Source organism: Corvus hawaiiensis, chromosome 4 (genome assembly GCF_020740725.1).
Source record: "Corvus hawaiiensis isolate bCorHaw1 chromosome 4, bCorHaw1.pri.cur, whole genome shotgun sequence".
Taxonomy (NCBI): Eukaryota; Metazoa; Chordata; class Aves; order Passeriformes; family Corvidae; genus Corvus; species Corvus hawaiiensis.
This window is the reverse complement of record NC_063216.1, coordinates 37,725,056-37,741,890: the sequence shown is the minus strand read 5'-3', so window position 1 is coordinate 37,741,890 and position 16,835 is coordinate 37,725,056. Positions and strand designations below refer to the sequence as shown.

The following is a 16,835-nucleotide window of genomic DNA, read 5'->3' as shown; positions in this document are numbered from 1 at the left end:
AACAACCAAAGCCAGAAGAAAGGAGCTGAAACACTGTCGCAATCCACACTTTTATTTCCCTAGGTCAGGAGTCATGGCCTGACAACAAGAAGTGCAGCAATAAACCCAACTCACTCCTCATTTGTTGCCTGAAATAAAACACAAACCCTTTCCAAACAGTACTGAAATGATAGTATAGAAGCAAATCTTTAATTGAAAGTTTTCAGGTGCACAATATGGTGGTATGCAGTGATACAGTATTTCTACAATTTTATAAGGTTAGTTAATTAGTATATCTAACAAACATTGTCCAACTAGAAAAGCAGTTGGTTAGGTAATTTCCCCCCAGGTTTTTCCCCATTGCCCCCTTACCCCCCCGATCTTTTAGCCCTACGCTTTATTTTGTGTATGATGTGTGGTGCAAAACAAAATGTCCTTGCTAGACTTAAAGGCAAGACTAAACAGAATTTCAAGAAAGTATTAGTAATGGTTTGTTAAACTATGGGAGAGGGCAGGAAAAGTACTAGAAGTAATAACTACATATTAACAATCTACGAAGTTACAAATATATGAAAAATATATAAAAAACTAAAAATCTTTAAGCATCACCCTAAGTGATTTTTTGGAAATGTTACTATTTTCTCCCTAGGATTCTTCCTCAAAAAGTATGGAAGCAAAATGGAAGCAGAATAAAGTTCATATGTAGAGACTATTTCTAGGATAATTCAGGCATCAGGTGTCCTCACATAGTCCCTAATCCCATCTATTGCTCAAAGAAGGGTCAGCTCTGAGGTCAGACCAGGCTGCTTAGGGCTGTATCCAGTTGGGTGTTGACTGCTCACCTCTCTGTGGAATCTGTTTCATTGCTTGACAGGAAGAGTTTCTCTTCACATCCAGTAGGAGCCTCCCTCGATTCTTTTATACCCATTGTCTCTTGTCCTCCCACCATGCACTGTGGAGGCTCTGTTTCCTCATCCACTTTCATGGAGAGCCACTGTTACATCCTTTCAAAACCTTTCACTCCAGACAACACCAATGTCAGACCCTCAACTTTATCCTTTCAGGTCAGATGTCCCAACTGCTTGATGGTTTTGGTGGCTTCACTGAACTCACTCAGTCTGTCAATTTATTTTTTGTAGTGAGGAGGCCTGAAATCTGGGCATTTTATATTATTATTATTATTATTATTATTACTATTATGTCAAAGAATATCTATTAAAAGAAGATAATTAAGGCAGTCTAGGATGCCATTGGTCTTTTATGCTATCAGGGAGCACAGCTAGCTCATATTGAGCTTTCTCTCTGCCACATGCATCAGGGACTTTTCAGCAGAGCTTCTCCCCAGCCAGTCCTATTATCTGGCAAGAATGTTATTCTTTCCAGATAGAAAGAAAGGAAGCTGTTATTCCTTCCCAGGCAGAGTATTTGCCATTCCCCTCTTCTCTTACTCTACCACACAAGCTGTCAAGCAGTTTGTCATCTGTCCTACAAAGGAGCTCCATGCATCCAAACTGCTCCTTCTTTCTGAAAGCGTCTTTATATTAGATGCCATTAAGCTCTGGAGGATCTCAGGTTCTGTCATAATTGTGCCCTCCCTTCTGCTAATCCACGTCAAGAGTTTTCTACTCCTGTTCAAAGTCCTGCCCTCCCTTCCCCTGAGGGAGAAAAAGAGGAATGCTCTTCAATTAAATAATTAGCTAGTCTAGCTTTTGTCACTCTTAACTGCAGGCCCTGACAAATCATATTGTAGGCATTTCACTGCTTTGCTCTATTTAGTTTTTCAAAGAGCTCTGAATTCTTTAGATCATTTTCATTTATCATTTTTCTCTGTTTTAAAAAATTGCCTCTGTATTCTTAATATTTTTAAGTAGTTTATAGTTGTCTTTCTATTTATTAAGTTCTCTTTTCTTATAGATAATGACATTGTAGCATTGTAGTGTTATAGTGTATAGTGTTTTTTAACCTAAAAATTGTCTGCAGGATAATAAAGTAAATTTCTACTATAGTCATGCTTTCTTATTAAGTTGTTAGTAATAAATAGTACTCAAAGATATTTAAACTTTCCAAATTGGTGCCATCTACTGTAGATAATTACTGTAGAGTGAATAGAACAGATTACTGGGTGTTGCAAATAATATTCTGTCCTATAATCCCTTTTTATAATATAGATATATAAATATCATTCTATTGACTGCACTGAGGTAAGATGCTTTGCAGTGGTTTTACATCATATTTTTGCAAAACTTCAAGTTTTTTATATTTACTTTCAGGATTTCAAAATACAGAACTAAAGGGCAAAACATTGGTTTATCCTTTCCTGCCTTAAATAATTTATCATGAATGCTGTAAAATATTAAGCTTTTTGTTCTCATTAACTTTTAAGTTTCTTCAATTTTTTTACTCCCTACTCACAAATCAGATCAGCATCTGAAAATGTTAGCTCAAAGCTTCTATTTGTATATGTCCTATGTTTCTGGAATTACAATTTTTGTGACTTAAAAGTTTGTAATTTTTGTGTTTGGGAAATTCACTCATATTTGATAGTCACTCTTCTTTATATTGAGACTCCTACAAACCCCTCCCAAATCATTAGTATCTCATTCTATCTTCTTTTTCTATACCAAACCATAAAATATATTTTTTTGAGATATCTTACCAGTCTCTCATTTTTGGCCTCTTTTTTTTTTTCACATTCCTCAGGACATGACTGATTCTGTAAACATGCAGCATGCAATTCATTTTATGGACAGGAAGCTGTAGAACTGTATCCTCAAAAAATCCCCCTCTTCATTTTCATGGTTACTGGTGTCTCTTTTCAGTATATGCCTGAACATGTCACATAAGATATCAGCAGCATCTGAAATCTCCACTGTAGTCTTCTAAACCCTTACTTTCATCTTAATATTCCTTTCTGTATTTTAGCTTTCACAAAGGTTCTGAATTTTACCTGTAGCTCATCTGTTTCCCTTGCCTCCCTATCACAGCAAGTTTTTTTAAAACATTTTTCTAAGTCAGTGGTCTGAGCATAAACTTCCCCTGAGGTTCATCTTGTTCTTGATATTACTGTAATGTCAGAAACCAGTAAATGCACGATTAAAATGCTTGATAGCAACAAATAGCCTACCTCATTTGAGATTGCTGATAAACTCTAAGTTTATGAAACACATTTCTCTTTAAAGCCATAACTTTGTATATGTTTAATTATTCTCCTTATTCTTCCTATTACAACAACACTCATTAATTATAATTGGCTTTATATGGAAGTGTTTTTAATGCTTCCACATTGCAGGCACCAACAGTCAGTTGAATGTTTCAGTGAGGCATACAACCTCTTATTTGTTAATGTTCTTCATAAAATACTTTGTATTTCAACTTCTTTTCACAAAATACCTTACGTTTCATTTTCTGTTTTTCCAGAAGGAGCATTTAAGGTCACTATTTTATCATTTTTTTCTTATCCTTTGATAAAGAATTTCTTCACTGATAGTGTCAAAATCAATAATTGCTGATAACAGAGTATCATTTATCATGAAGCTTAGTCCTTATTTCATGCCTCACAGTCCTTTCTCTCTTATAAAACAATGTGCATTCACTAACTTAAAAGATCCACATCCCAGGTATTTTGTGAGGGTGTGATGTGTATGCAGTGCTTCAAAAGCACACAGCAGGGTAACAGTTCTATTTATGCTCTAAATATTCCGTGTTCCAGCCCCCGTCCTTTTCCTGTGTCTTCTAATCCTACCCACCGGTTTACTTTTGAGTTCAAAGTCGAACTTTTTAGAGGGTTGGCAGGACTTGGGCTATTTAAGGAAAGAAATAAACTTGTTGCTCTGAAGTAAGTGATTCGCACCAGAACAGCTATGTGATATCTGACCGTTGTTCTGCCATAGATATTTGGCTTTCTACGTGGGAATGATTATTGCTGGATGTAAAGAATTTTTTATTTCCTGAAATAAAATTTGAGAAAATGCTCAGCACAGAGAGCTAATTCATAGTCACAGGCCACAAGACAGGCTATTGATGCAGGTCAACAAACACGTGAGACATTCTGTCGTTAGTAAACTACAAGTTTAATTGTCAAGCCACTTGGCCACTGCAGAATCGCAGCCACTTTAGTCTGAGTGTGCAGGTTTCTTGAAGACTATAACCTGTAAGATAGACTGAAATGTCAGGAAAAGATATTTTTGGGTAATGGTACTGCAATACCCGAAAATTATAAAGGAGGCAATCTTTGATATTTCCGGATTTTGAAGGCGAAACATCTCCAGGCTGAATATGCATTTGCCTCGATGATTTAGAACATTATCTTTAAATGATAGGTAAATTTATTTCTGATAATAAGGAAATAATAAAGTCAAAAATATGCATCATTTAGTTCAGCAGGGAACAAATGTCTGAATGCATAACCAGAGTAATAGGATGAAAATAAGTATGTTGAGTATACAAAAAAATCCAAACAAAATCAAAAAGCAAACCTTTTGTTTGTTGTCTGTGAAATATTATTTCAAAGAAGATATAACAGCTGGATCCCTACAAATTTATGGGGCCTGCTGGGATTCATCCAAGAATCCTCAAAAATCTACCTGATATCATCACAGAACTTCTCTCAATTATTTTTGAGTGGTCTTGGGAAGCTGAAGAGGTCCCAGCTGACTGGAAGCTGGTGAACATTGTCCTCCTTTTAAAAGGCAAGAAGAAGGACATCAGAAACTACAGGCTTGTGAGCCTCACTTCAGTGCCCAGTAAAATTATGCTAAACATTATTCTGGGAGGTATTAAAAAACACCTTGAGGACAAAGCAGTCATCGGTCACAGCCAGCATGGCTTCATGAGGGGAAAGTCCTGCCTGTGGAACCTGGTTTCTTCCTGTGACAGGGCATCCCACCTAGCTGATCTAGGAAAGTCAGTAGATGTAATCCTTTTGGACTTCAGCAAAGATTTTGATAGTGTCTCTCACAGTGTCCTTCTGGACAAAAAGTCCAGCACACAGCTGGATAACCAGGTTATGTGATGAGTGAGCAACTGATTCACAGATCATGCACAAAGACTTGTGGTGAATGAGGTGACATCAGGCTAGCATCCGGTCACTAGAGGGGTTCCAGAGGGGTCCATCCTCAGCTCTGTGCAATTCAACATCTTCATTAACAACCTGGATGTGGGACTCAAAGTAATATGAACTAAATTTGTCAACAACACTAAACTGGGAGAGGCTGTCAATTCCCTTAAGGGCAGAGAGGCCCTGCAGAGAGACTTCAATAAAGTAGAGAGACAGGAAGTCACCCGCCATATGTCATTTAATGAGAGCAAGTGCCAGATACTGCACCTGGAATGAGACAATCCTGGTTGTGTCACCTGGAATGGGGCAGTTCTGGTTGTGTGTATAAACTGGGGAATGAGAGGCTGGAGAGCAACACTGTTGAAAGAGACTTGCGGGTCCTGGTCAGTGGCAAGCTGAACACGAGCCAGCAGTGCCCTGGCAGCCAGGAGGGCCAACCTGGGGTGTCCTGGGACGCATCAGGCACAGCATCGCCAGCTGGGCAAGGGAGGGGATTGTCCTGCTCTGCTCTGCACTGGGGCGGCCTCACCTCATGTGCTGGGGGCAGTTTTGGGTTCCACAATGTAAAAAAGACATTAAGCTCTTAGAGGGCATCCAAAGGAGTGCCATGAGGATGGTGAAGGGTTTGAAGGGGAAGGTGTATGGGGAGCAGCTGAGGACACTTGTTTTGTTCAGCCTGGAGGAGACTGAGGGCTCATTGTGGTCTTCAACATCCTCACAAAGTGGGTACAAATGTCTTCACTCGTGTGACTTGTGACAGGACTCAAAGGAGAGCCATGAAGTTCCTTCAGGGGAGGTTTAGGTTGGATATTAGAAAAAGGTTTCTCACCCAGAGGGTGGTCGGGCTCTGGAATAGGCTCCCCAAGGGAAGTGGTTACAGCACCATCCTGACAGATTTCAAGAAGCATTTGGACAATGCTCTCAGGCACATGGTGTGACTCTTGGTGTGTCCTGTGTAGGGGCAGGAGTAGGACTCAATGATCCTTGTGGATCCCTTCCAACTACACATTTTTTCTATGCTTCTAAATCAAAGCCTTATCTCTTGGCTTCTTACAAGTTTATACTTTGAATTAGTAAATTCTAAGTCATCATTTTACACAGAAGTATTAAAGGATGTCCAGGAACACTTAATAGAATCTGGGAAAGGGAGCACATGAAGAAAACACTCTCTCTCGTATGGCAGAAATAAATGTGTATATATAATTCTGTAATGAGTGAAAGAAAGATTTTTTTTTTCTGCAGTTTTGGGAAGAGATACCAGCATTACTCCATGGGAGGGGTTTCACATAAATATGGTTTGCAAAATAAATGCAACCAATTCAAAAAGAGATAGAAAAAGCATGCATCAGGAATTAAAAAATCAGATTCAAAAATTCAAATTATTTCTAATAATAGTAACAGTATCAGTTTATAATCTGTCCTGGGGTGATGTTATGAAGCTGCTTTATTCTTTAACCATCCGCTCAATGCCCAAGGACACTGTTTCTTTAGGATGGACCCAAGTGTGGGGCAGTTGAACGGCTGGGCCCGGCGGCTCGGGGACTCGGCCGGGCTCGGGAGGGAGTGAGCCAGGAGCGCTGTGCTGCTCTTTGGGGTTCCTTTGTGTTCCAGCTAGGGGGAAAAAGGTTCTGTTGGTTTATCTTGTTCTTTTTCCCTTTCCTTCTCCCCTTGCCTCACTGCCTCCCTTCCCTCCTCTCCAGTCTGGGGAGGCTGCTGGTGGCCGCAGCTGGTCCGAGCCCACGTCTCTATTCCCTCTCCGGGAACTTGTTTTATTTTGAGGGGTTTTTTTCCCTGTTTATCCCTGTTTTTGTTTGTTGTTAATAAACAGTTTGGCTTTTTTCCGCTCTCACTTGCTGTGACCCACTTGTCTTATTGGTGGAGGAAAAGGGGAGGCCCTTTTCCCTTTGGCGGAGACACTCATTGCAGAGTGTTTCCTCCTGAAGTTTTGCCTCCAAAACTGAGACAAAATGCAACCAATTCAATAAGAATTAGAAAAAGCATGCATCAGGAATTAAAAAATCAGATTCAGAATTTCAAGATAATTTTATAATAGTAAAAGTATCACATTATAATCACTGTGGAAAATAGGTGATTTCAAATTAATAGATTATTTTTAATTCAATAAACCTAAGGGAACATTTCTCTTTATGCAGGGGAAATTAAGGAAGTCTTTGAATTTGCTATCCAGGGGGAATTTAGGACAGGTATCTAACAGAACAAAGAAGAAACCAGCTAAAATACTGATTATATTTTTAGTAAAAATATTCATTAAGAGCTGATATAGAGTGCCATTTGATGATACAATCACAGATAATTATAAGCTTCAGGGGAAGTTCTTAAAATTGTTAGATTGTTGCATTTCATGTTTTTAGTGATTTTTAATATTTCAGGTATACATTACATTGCAATCTATCATGGTGTGTCCAATCAGAAATTAATGGCATTAACAAATAATTTTCACTTATATTTTTTGTCTGACTTAATATGAATTTAACTCATTAAGATAAAAAAATAACATTGCATTCTAGCCTTTAGAAATGGATTTTCTTATGTTATTAACAGGTCTATTAGAGCAGGGCATAATGAATGAAAATCTAACAGAAGAATATATTTGGGTTAATAATAAAGTTTCACACAGTACCTTATTAAGATGACTTCATTAGCAAAATTGACAATATATTTGAAACCATTCCCATTGTAAACTGCAAAGCAGAAAAGAATCTTCATAAGAAAATCAGAAATTAATATTAACTGTTCTTCTTTGTAATCCTGTTTTAAACTCCCACAGGCAAGTTATTACTTATGGACAATCAGATTAGGAACATATGCTTTTTAGTACATGTTGTTTCATATATTTATTATTTTATATAAATAAGGTGTTATATTCACAGTGAAAAATATTATTAAATAGGTAATATATAAATACATATCTTTATAAATACACAATCATAATATCTATGTAAATATAAATATGAATATATTGTGTATGTGCATGCAAATATAAAGTCCTTCTTGTTTACATGAATACTTGAATATCTATTTCTGTAAATATATAAATATACTTCATATTATTAGCCTCATAGTACTCTTATAAGTCTAACTATTTCTTTTTAAAGATGGGTCTTGATGTGCATGGAAGCTATACAAATTCACATCAAAAAATTGTAAGAAAATGGATAGTTGAAGGCATATAGGCCAAGTCCTAGAAAATAACTCAAACCATAGAAGCATCCTTCTTTTCTTGCTAACTCAGAACATAGACAGGACATCCTCCCAGGGAAAACTCTTAGCAGAAAATATTTCAGTGATAATGAAAAAGTGACTAGCTAATGCTCTTGACATAAATTGTTATCTTTTGTTCTATATGTATGTGTGAATCAGAAATTCTGTCCTTAGATCTGTTATTCTGTATCTGGTTCCAATTTATATGCTTCCTTGGATGAATGGTGACTGTGACCTCTATTGCTGTTTTGCTTTCCTTACTGTCATTCATATTTTGACTCCTGTAGAAATAAGTTTAAAAAATTAGCTTGACCTACTTTTGATCTCTAAAACTTTTAAAATATGATCAATGGCAGGATATAAAGCATTAATAGATACAACCCAACAGCTAAGTGAATCTCTTATATTTGATAAATTATCTCAAACATCTTCTAGGAATACCAAAAAAATTACCTACTTTTCTTGGATGTTCCTTGTAACTGTGGCCTTATTTTATTTGAAAGATTAAATGCCTCTAGTTATTTAAGCATTGTTGTCCTCAGCATGAAAGGCAGATTCAATAAACAATTACCTTGCACTGTAGCAGCCCAGACAAAGAGCCCTACCAGTCATCAAAAGAAAGTTAACACAAAGAGGCACCTGCCACTATAAACACAGAGACCAGGGAAGATCTGTCCTTTTCTTCCCCATTCATCCAGAGCTCTGCGTAGATAATTTCCACAACTGAAATGTTCTCTACCCATTTTCTTCCATTTTACTCCCCATCAACTGCCAGCAATCAAACAAAACTCAGCACTACTTAGGGCTTGAGGACACATGCTGAGGGCATGTGCACACTCTTCCCACTCTGCCTTAACATCTGTGTACCATTCCACAGGGAAATTCTTAAGCTATCAACAGTCTGAAGAAATCACAAACTTTCAAGATATTTTCACTTTTTGCTGATGACCTTCCCTCTCTCCCTTCTGTTTGTGGCAGACTGGACAGGGCTTGAGAGAGTTCTGAGAGACTGAAAAACTTGTATATCAGGACTGTTTGTCTCCCTCTTCCTAGATGCTATTTTCTTTCACTATCCATGATATGACTCTGTGGGAAAATTGTTGAGGCTAGAATTTCCTCTTTGGGTCCAGTTTTTCTGTCATCTCACAGCCACCATAAAGTCTCTACTTCAGCATATCTTGGCCTCTGAGTGATTCCAAAGTCCAAAGCTTAGGGGTCATCTACAAGGTATTTACATCTAGTTATAAGACTAGAAATTTGTGCAAGGTGTGAAGGTTTTGATACGGGGAAGTGTAAAAAAATTCTGCATCTCATATTTTGAAGACCAGATGACAGACTATAAAAACTCCATATAATCTATGTGAATGAAAGAATGTCTTTATTTAAAATAATTAATTCAATTAAATATTGCTGACAAAAAGGACTACAGGTGATCACTAATAAAGTATCCAATTTGGAAAAAAAAACACTGATGAGGAATGGAGGAAAATATTCAGAAGAAACTGAAACAAAATCCTGGTATGTGACTAGTTGCCACATATCCTATTTCAAGTGGGGCAAATTAAGAAGACTGTGTTGGAACACAACAAGAAAAATGGTTATTAACAATTTACTATCATGCCAAAACCATGTAGTGGTCACACATTTCATATACAATGAAGGGAGTTATCTTATTAAATGTAAACGCACCTGTAAAAGGGAGAGAAATCACAAGCTTGAGAGAGTAATGAGATAAGCTTAAAGTCTGAACTGTTTGCATGCAAATGATCTAATCTGAATGAAATTAATGTTTGCATTTCAATGCTATTCTGAAAGCACTGACATTCCTATTGTTCTATCCTTACTTTCTTGAATTTTCTTAGAAATAAGAAAAAACCCTGCCAATTAAAAGGGTAAAGGGCATCTTGTACTCTGCCGTCACATCAGCTTATAAATGCTTGTTTCTAAGTGAAAACTTATGCTAAAGTCCATCAAAGACATGTCTGAAATTATTTGTCTTGTTAGCAATTTCAATGCAGTTTAAAATTTTTAAGTGTATATTTGATTTCAAATGTAGTAATGTCAAAAAGATAGTGAGGTGATAGACCTCATTCAGATGGACCAGACATTAGTAACTTTAATTTTTTTTTTCATATTAAGAAAACCTCTTTGCATTTTACTAAGCTTTATGCATTCCATAATTAAAGAAATAAAGAACCTGGAGTCACGCCTGACTTCATCTACATTTGATTTCTAAACATTTAGTCTATTATTTCTGCAAAGGATATTTCAGAAGAGCTGAAGAGTATTTAAGGTATTTGCTTTCCATGCAATTTTTTCTTAGACCCACTATAAAAACACAGGAAAAGCATTTTCTTTGTTCCATCAGATGTCAGTCTGACAGAGAACACCTTTCCAGTAATATGTGCTCAATATTTTGACCTCAGCCTAGCAAAACATTTAAAAGCATTCTTCATTTTAAACACATTAACAGGTTGTATTTCTTTAAATTATGAATATAAAGATTTTTTGACAAGCGAGGGTAAATAACTACAGAATTGCAGAAAACCGAATCCAACACAAGCTTCAAATATGGATGTCACACTAATTCTAATGTAACGCTAATTCCTGCTGTTACTGTTGACTTAGTAAATGTTGTGCTTCTGTCTCCTTAATGTTTCAGACACAAAAGGTTTTATTTAAGTGCACAGTTTCATGCAATTCAATTTGATTGTTTCCCTCCTCCTCTGTTAAATATCAGCAAATGAACCAAACCCAGCTCTTCTCTCTTTTTTTTTTATTTCCATTGTTAAGAGAAGCTACCAACAGGATCAATTCCTGGTACCTTGAAGAACTATCCTTATGATTGGAGCACTCCAGAGAAGACTAGGACGTTAGTGAAAATTTTTCCCACACTTTCTCCCATACTTGAAGGAATAAGGGCCAGGTGTTGTACAGCCTCTAAATACCAGAGAAAACTAGGGCTATCCATTAAGACTCTTGTCTGTGTGGTGCCATAGCAGCAGGGTCTGGTAAGGTATTCTTTCTGCAGTAGATAACAACAGTACTGTGAAATGTAAGTAGTAAGGTCAAGAAGACATTCAACTGACATTCTAGTACCTCCAGATTTCCTACCTAAGCATAATATGGCAATCTCATAAATTAGCTTAAAAAATTTTGGAAAAAAGGAAATAACCTTGCTGGAATTATTATAGGAAATTAAAAGCATTTTCAGAGACCAAGAAGAAAAGTTATAAGGAGGAAAGGAAATTAGAAAGTCAATAATTTACAAGTTGTGAGGTAGCTTTCATTTAAACTTTGAGATGAAAAGAAAAAGCATAAAACTGTGCATTAATTACAGTCCTTAAAGGACCATGTCCAAAAAGAAAAAAATGTAGAGGAGAAGACACTGATGATTTGACTGTTCTACCATCTTAAGATGATAGTTAAGATAGGAAGAGAAATTAAATATGTATATTATATATATAATTAATATATAATAAATAGAAAATAGGAAATGTTAATGAAAAACCCCATCATCTTCACTTGTTACTAGCCAACCATGAGTAGGAGTTCTATTACATAGGACAACTTGAAAGTGTAAGGCAGAATCATCTCAACTCTAAATATCCAAAAAGTCAAACCAGAAATCTAAACTCTAATCAATGGTTCAGCAAGGTGCTACTTCACCATCGTGTCCTGAAAACTGAGATTATTTCCTTGCCTTCTTGCTTGCACGGGTGTGATGAAGGATTTGTGATGCTTTCGGTATGAGAAGTTATGTTTTTGCATTTTCCGACCTATAGTAAGTGTCAATGAATTGTGGTTTTCATTTCCAAAGCTAAGTGTCATTGGCTTACACAAAACATCAACAAAATGAAGGTGTTTATTTTCTTGTGTCATCCACTTACAAATATGCAAAAAGAAAAAAAAATTCATGTTAATTCTAGTAAATTAATCATTAGATCAGGGCCAAACACCTTCTGTAGTAGCATATATGTGGAAAAAAGCAAACTTTTAAAATCTTTTCTATCTTTTTAACTTGTTGAAGTAGTATGTAAATGAAATGTGTAGGAAACATCTCATAGAAAGAAAAAATTAGAGCTGGCTTTTGGAACACTTAAAGGAAGTTGCCTATTTTGGTTTTTAGTAGTACATACAGTTAGTTGTATATTTGCATTTCAGCTTTTATGTTCACTTTTCTGCTTTTGCAATAGAATTTGGAATTCTATTAGTAGATGGAGAAAAAGATGTGGAAGCTATGTCAGGTTCTATAGAGTAGGGCTAAGCAGTAATAATCTCCAGGAAGGTGGTAGAAATCTACTTTGAGATTCCTTAAGTTGCGTAGTGCTGAAAGACATCAGACAATTGGAAAAAATTGGTCTTAATGGGATATTATAAGGCAAAATAAAGAAGCAAAAAAGTACCTGCAACAATATTGTCATGTTGGCTGACTGACAAATTTAAGGCAAAGTTTTGAGGACTGACCTGATTTTGAGTTACTCAGTTTTGCAGAAGTCAAACTGAAGCTCCTGTTTCTTGAGTATCATTTGGAAACATGGTGTGGGTAACCCTTAAAGATCTGTGGGGCCATTTCTGTTCTCGGCACCCTGGAAAATGTAGACTTGTGCTAGGTCTTATGATACAGTCATGAAGACTGAACAAATCAAGGTACAAGAAGTATGAAAAGTTGTTCTACAATAATGTTTTGAGATTTTGTGATTTCACCGCTCAGGTGTTTACAACCTCTTTTCTTCTGATGCCCCACTAGAAAAAAATAAAGAAAAAACCAAAACAAATAAAAACCTAAACAAAAAACCCCACCCACCCAACAAAAACAAAAAAATCCCACCAAAACTCAGCATAAGTTTGGAGGAATATATCACATTATTCCTCTCATAAAAATCTGTGAGAAGAAAAGTTTATGATAAACTGGCATGCTCTGATTATCTTCGTCACCTTATGATTTCTTTCTACAACATTTGCTCTTAGTAACTTAATTTAATAGATAAGAAAGAAGAAAAAATGTGATAAAGATCACTAGATTTTAGTTTTTGTTGAAGAAAAAAAAGCTAGTTCAGATGTATTTTAGTACCTGAAAATGAAAGACATACATGGATAGTCCATGCTGTTCACAGAAATCGGTCTTAATGCAGAATATTACATTTATACAATGGATCAACTTGGCTACCAGGCATGTTTCAATGCAGTAAGTGCTAATCAGTGGGGTAGTGTCTAACAGCATGTGTGTGGAAGAGACGCTCTTATATCAGGCCACTTAGGCTCATTACTCTCCATGTTGCTGAACAGACAAGTTGAATCAGTGCCTTTTTTCTCTGTAAAAACTCAATTCTGTGACTCTTCCTTAAGAAACTCTAGATCTACCTGTCCTTCCAGCACAGATTTCCCTTGAAATCTCTGGTGGGCTTTCACCAGGGAGTCCTGGAAAATCCTCTCCTGTGAATTAGCTTAAAGGAAACTTAAACCAAGTGAATAACATCACATTTAGCAACAAAAATGCATAAACCAAGAAAGAATTTGACAATTTTTGTGATATTGTGCTTTTTGCCCAACATCATATAATTTGGCCTGGAAATGTAAAAAGTACAAAGTAATAAAGTGCTATAGAATTGCCAAGATAAGAGCTCTTTTTAGACACTACCTAAGGTCCAAGGTGTAGACTAAATCTAGGAACATCTGTGCTGACAGTATGCTGTAATTCTTGGTCCAAAATATTTGATAGCATGTAGTCAGATGCCCTACAATTAAGAAACTACTTTTTTCTTAGTGGTAGATGTTCCATCACCATCTTTCCTTTACCACAATGGCCTCAAGTGATCTATGTCTTCTAGAGACAGAACAAAGCTCACAAAATCTAGTCTCTTCCATACATAATGCAATTCTATTTCCCGTTATTGAAATTAATACACTTAAAACCCTTTCATATATTGTTTACAAAGTTATTAGTATTATAACATATAGATGTTAACAGAGCTAACACCATAAAGAATTTTCTATATTAAAATATATATTATTATCTATTTTCTATATTCTATATTATTATGACTAAAGTAAATTATCATAAAATACAATACCTGCTTCCAAAATTATTTCTATTGCCAATATAAATACAAGAATTTTCTTATAAAAGCAATGTTATTCATTTCTTTTTAGAGGTAAAAGAGGTAATATTTTAAGAATGTTGTTGTATTCTACAAACATGTAAACATGATAAGATTTGCATAAAGGTAATTGAGCACATTCTTCAACTACTCATCGAATCTGGGGAGAACAGATGCTGCTTACTCCCAGAGGTATGCAGAAAAAGGGGGAAGAATACATTATATACTCAAATATGACTCTCTTATTAATACAATTTATTATGTCAGTCTGCAAGTGCTGCTTTACATTTTTAAGAGACAAAAAAACTTGCAGGTATAGTAAAAATTATTAGGAATTAGAGTTTCATTCTGATTTCAATATTTAAATTACTTTGGATGGGATATTTTTGTGAGGGTTTTAGGGGTTGGTTGTTTTGTTTGGTTATTTTTTTCAGTTACTCAAACTATTTCTCATGCCAACAAAAGCAGCTACAGTAAATCACCTTTCTTTTTAATTGGTTGAGAGGGTTCCATGTGAATTTAAGTCCCACAGGTAAATGGATGAATGAGATTTACCTGCATTTTTCTTTAGATGTCTATCCAGTGATCCTTTTTAAAAGATTGTTTGTTTTTTTTAGGCTTTCACATGTATATAAAAATATAATTTTAGAGGCTCTGGTTATCTTCAGAATGTGTGTTTCTTATTCCAGGCACGTAGGGCACTCGATCAACTGCCTACCTTCAAAAAAATAACAAAACTGCAGTGGAAAATGTTTCAATCTTGCCTTGTCACAGAAAAGACAGGTAATGGAGGACAATGTTGTCATTCTGATAAAATTTCATCATAAATAAAAGTTCCCAGTACATAAATCTTCTTAGTATGGAAAATCAAAGATCAATTACTCTGTTAATTCACATAGACATTAAATATTTTGTATGCACAGTTTCTGTAATTATGTTTATATACAAGATGACCAAATCCTGAGTCTCAGCACTGCAAGAATGGGTTGCTCTGGTATAAATTAGCCACAGTTTCATGATAGTCTTTCAACATTATGTAAAATGAATTTCATTATCCAAACAGTAATGCGAGTAGATGCTAACAAGCTCAACAGAAGACTAAGTGGTGTGAAATCAGTGATCCAGGTAATGGATATGTATTTTACATGTGCTCAGTGGATTATAGCCCATGGTTTAGCAAGTCCATCCACATATTGCTGGTATCTAGTTATTTAAATTTTTAACTTACTCTGTTCAAAGTCATTTCCCACTTTCAGAAATGTGTTCCCAGAAAATTCTTGTTGAACTGCTCAAAACATCAAGGGTAGTTCTCAAAGAACAGCTTAAAAACAAGGTAATAATTTTACTTGTGGTTTGAAATCACAGGGTCAGAAATCAGACAACTACAAAGTAATGTATTGTAATGAAACATCTCTCCCCTGGGAAAGTGTAACACATTCTTGCTTTCAATATTCTACTCATGATTCAAAAGCTTTGATTTTTAAGACACAAGGTATCATTGTCATCTTCTTATGGCAGAAGAAAAAATCAGCAGCAGTTAAAACGTACAATGTTCAACCTTGATTCTGTTCACACATTTGAAGAATTCTTCTGCCTAGTCAAAACCTGTCATGTTTGAGTTTTATGTCTCAATATATGTCTGGAAATCTCACTTAATGCTCTCCATAAAAATAATATGAATAACCCTAGTAGAAGAACTCCTCTCTGAACTCGGTTGCACTTGGAAACTAGAATTTAAATATTGGAAAAAACTCAGATGTATCTTTATCAGTATATCAAACCACAAACTTGGTAGGTCTAGAGTTATTCAGCTGATGGATCACTAAGCCTTTCTTCCAGTTTAGTTCTAATTACACTCTCTTCAGGCAATCGATTTCAAGGGATTATATTATAACAATAACTTTAAAAATAGATCACTTGTACCACGTCTCTTACAGTATATGTAGCATAGGCTATTCAGAAGGTAGAGCAATACATGACAGTATGAAGCTCTGACTTTGGTGCTGAAGATACTGAAACCTTCCATACAGTTCAGACTCCGAAGCATGTTTAGGCATTATTTAAAAAAAAAAAAAAAAAAAAAAATTAAAAATATCCTGATTTTTCTGACATTTAAAGTCATGAAAACTACTTTCTTTATTGCACCATTCCAGAATAGAAATGCTAATCCTGAAGGGAGGAATAAATTCCAAAATGAGAAACTAAAAAAAAACCTATTTCAGAGGGGAATTAAAAAAAACCCTAATATATTTGATTGTAGAAGGAAAGAAAGGTGGAGAGAACCATAATGCTAAAAGTTTACATGGGAGTTATTCTGCATATTCTGAGTTATTTTTCTGCATAAACAAGATTTATGTAATTAAATTCTTTGCATGAAAAAGAGATGTAACTTCCCCATGGACTACTGAACTCCAGATTGAATATTCATGAAAGATAAGGCTTTTTTTTTTTTTTTTATGAAGAGTAGTTCTACTTTT

At 35.6% G+C, this 16,835-nt stretch overlaps 1 protein-coding gene across 16 annotated transcripts in view; it reads right to left on the bottom strand.

Annotated features, from left to right (window-relative positions):
* The window catches only part of MGAT4C (MGAT4 family member C), a 337,651-nt gene that overhangs the window by 68,910 nt on the left and 251,906 nt on the right, over positions 1-16,835 (bottom strand). For 9 of the 16 annotated variants that reach the window (XM_048301684.1, XM_048301691.1, XM_048301682.1 and 6 more), the window contains one exon: positions 7,677-7,737. The exons of the other annotated variants lie outside the window; for them this stretch is intronic. The gene's annotated coding sequence lies outside the window, so the exon portion shown is untranslated. The remainder of the gene's footprint in view (positions 1-7,676; positions 7,738-16,835) is intronic. 16 annotated transcript variants of the gene reach the window in all.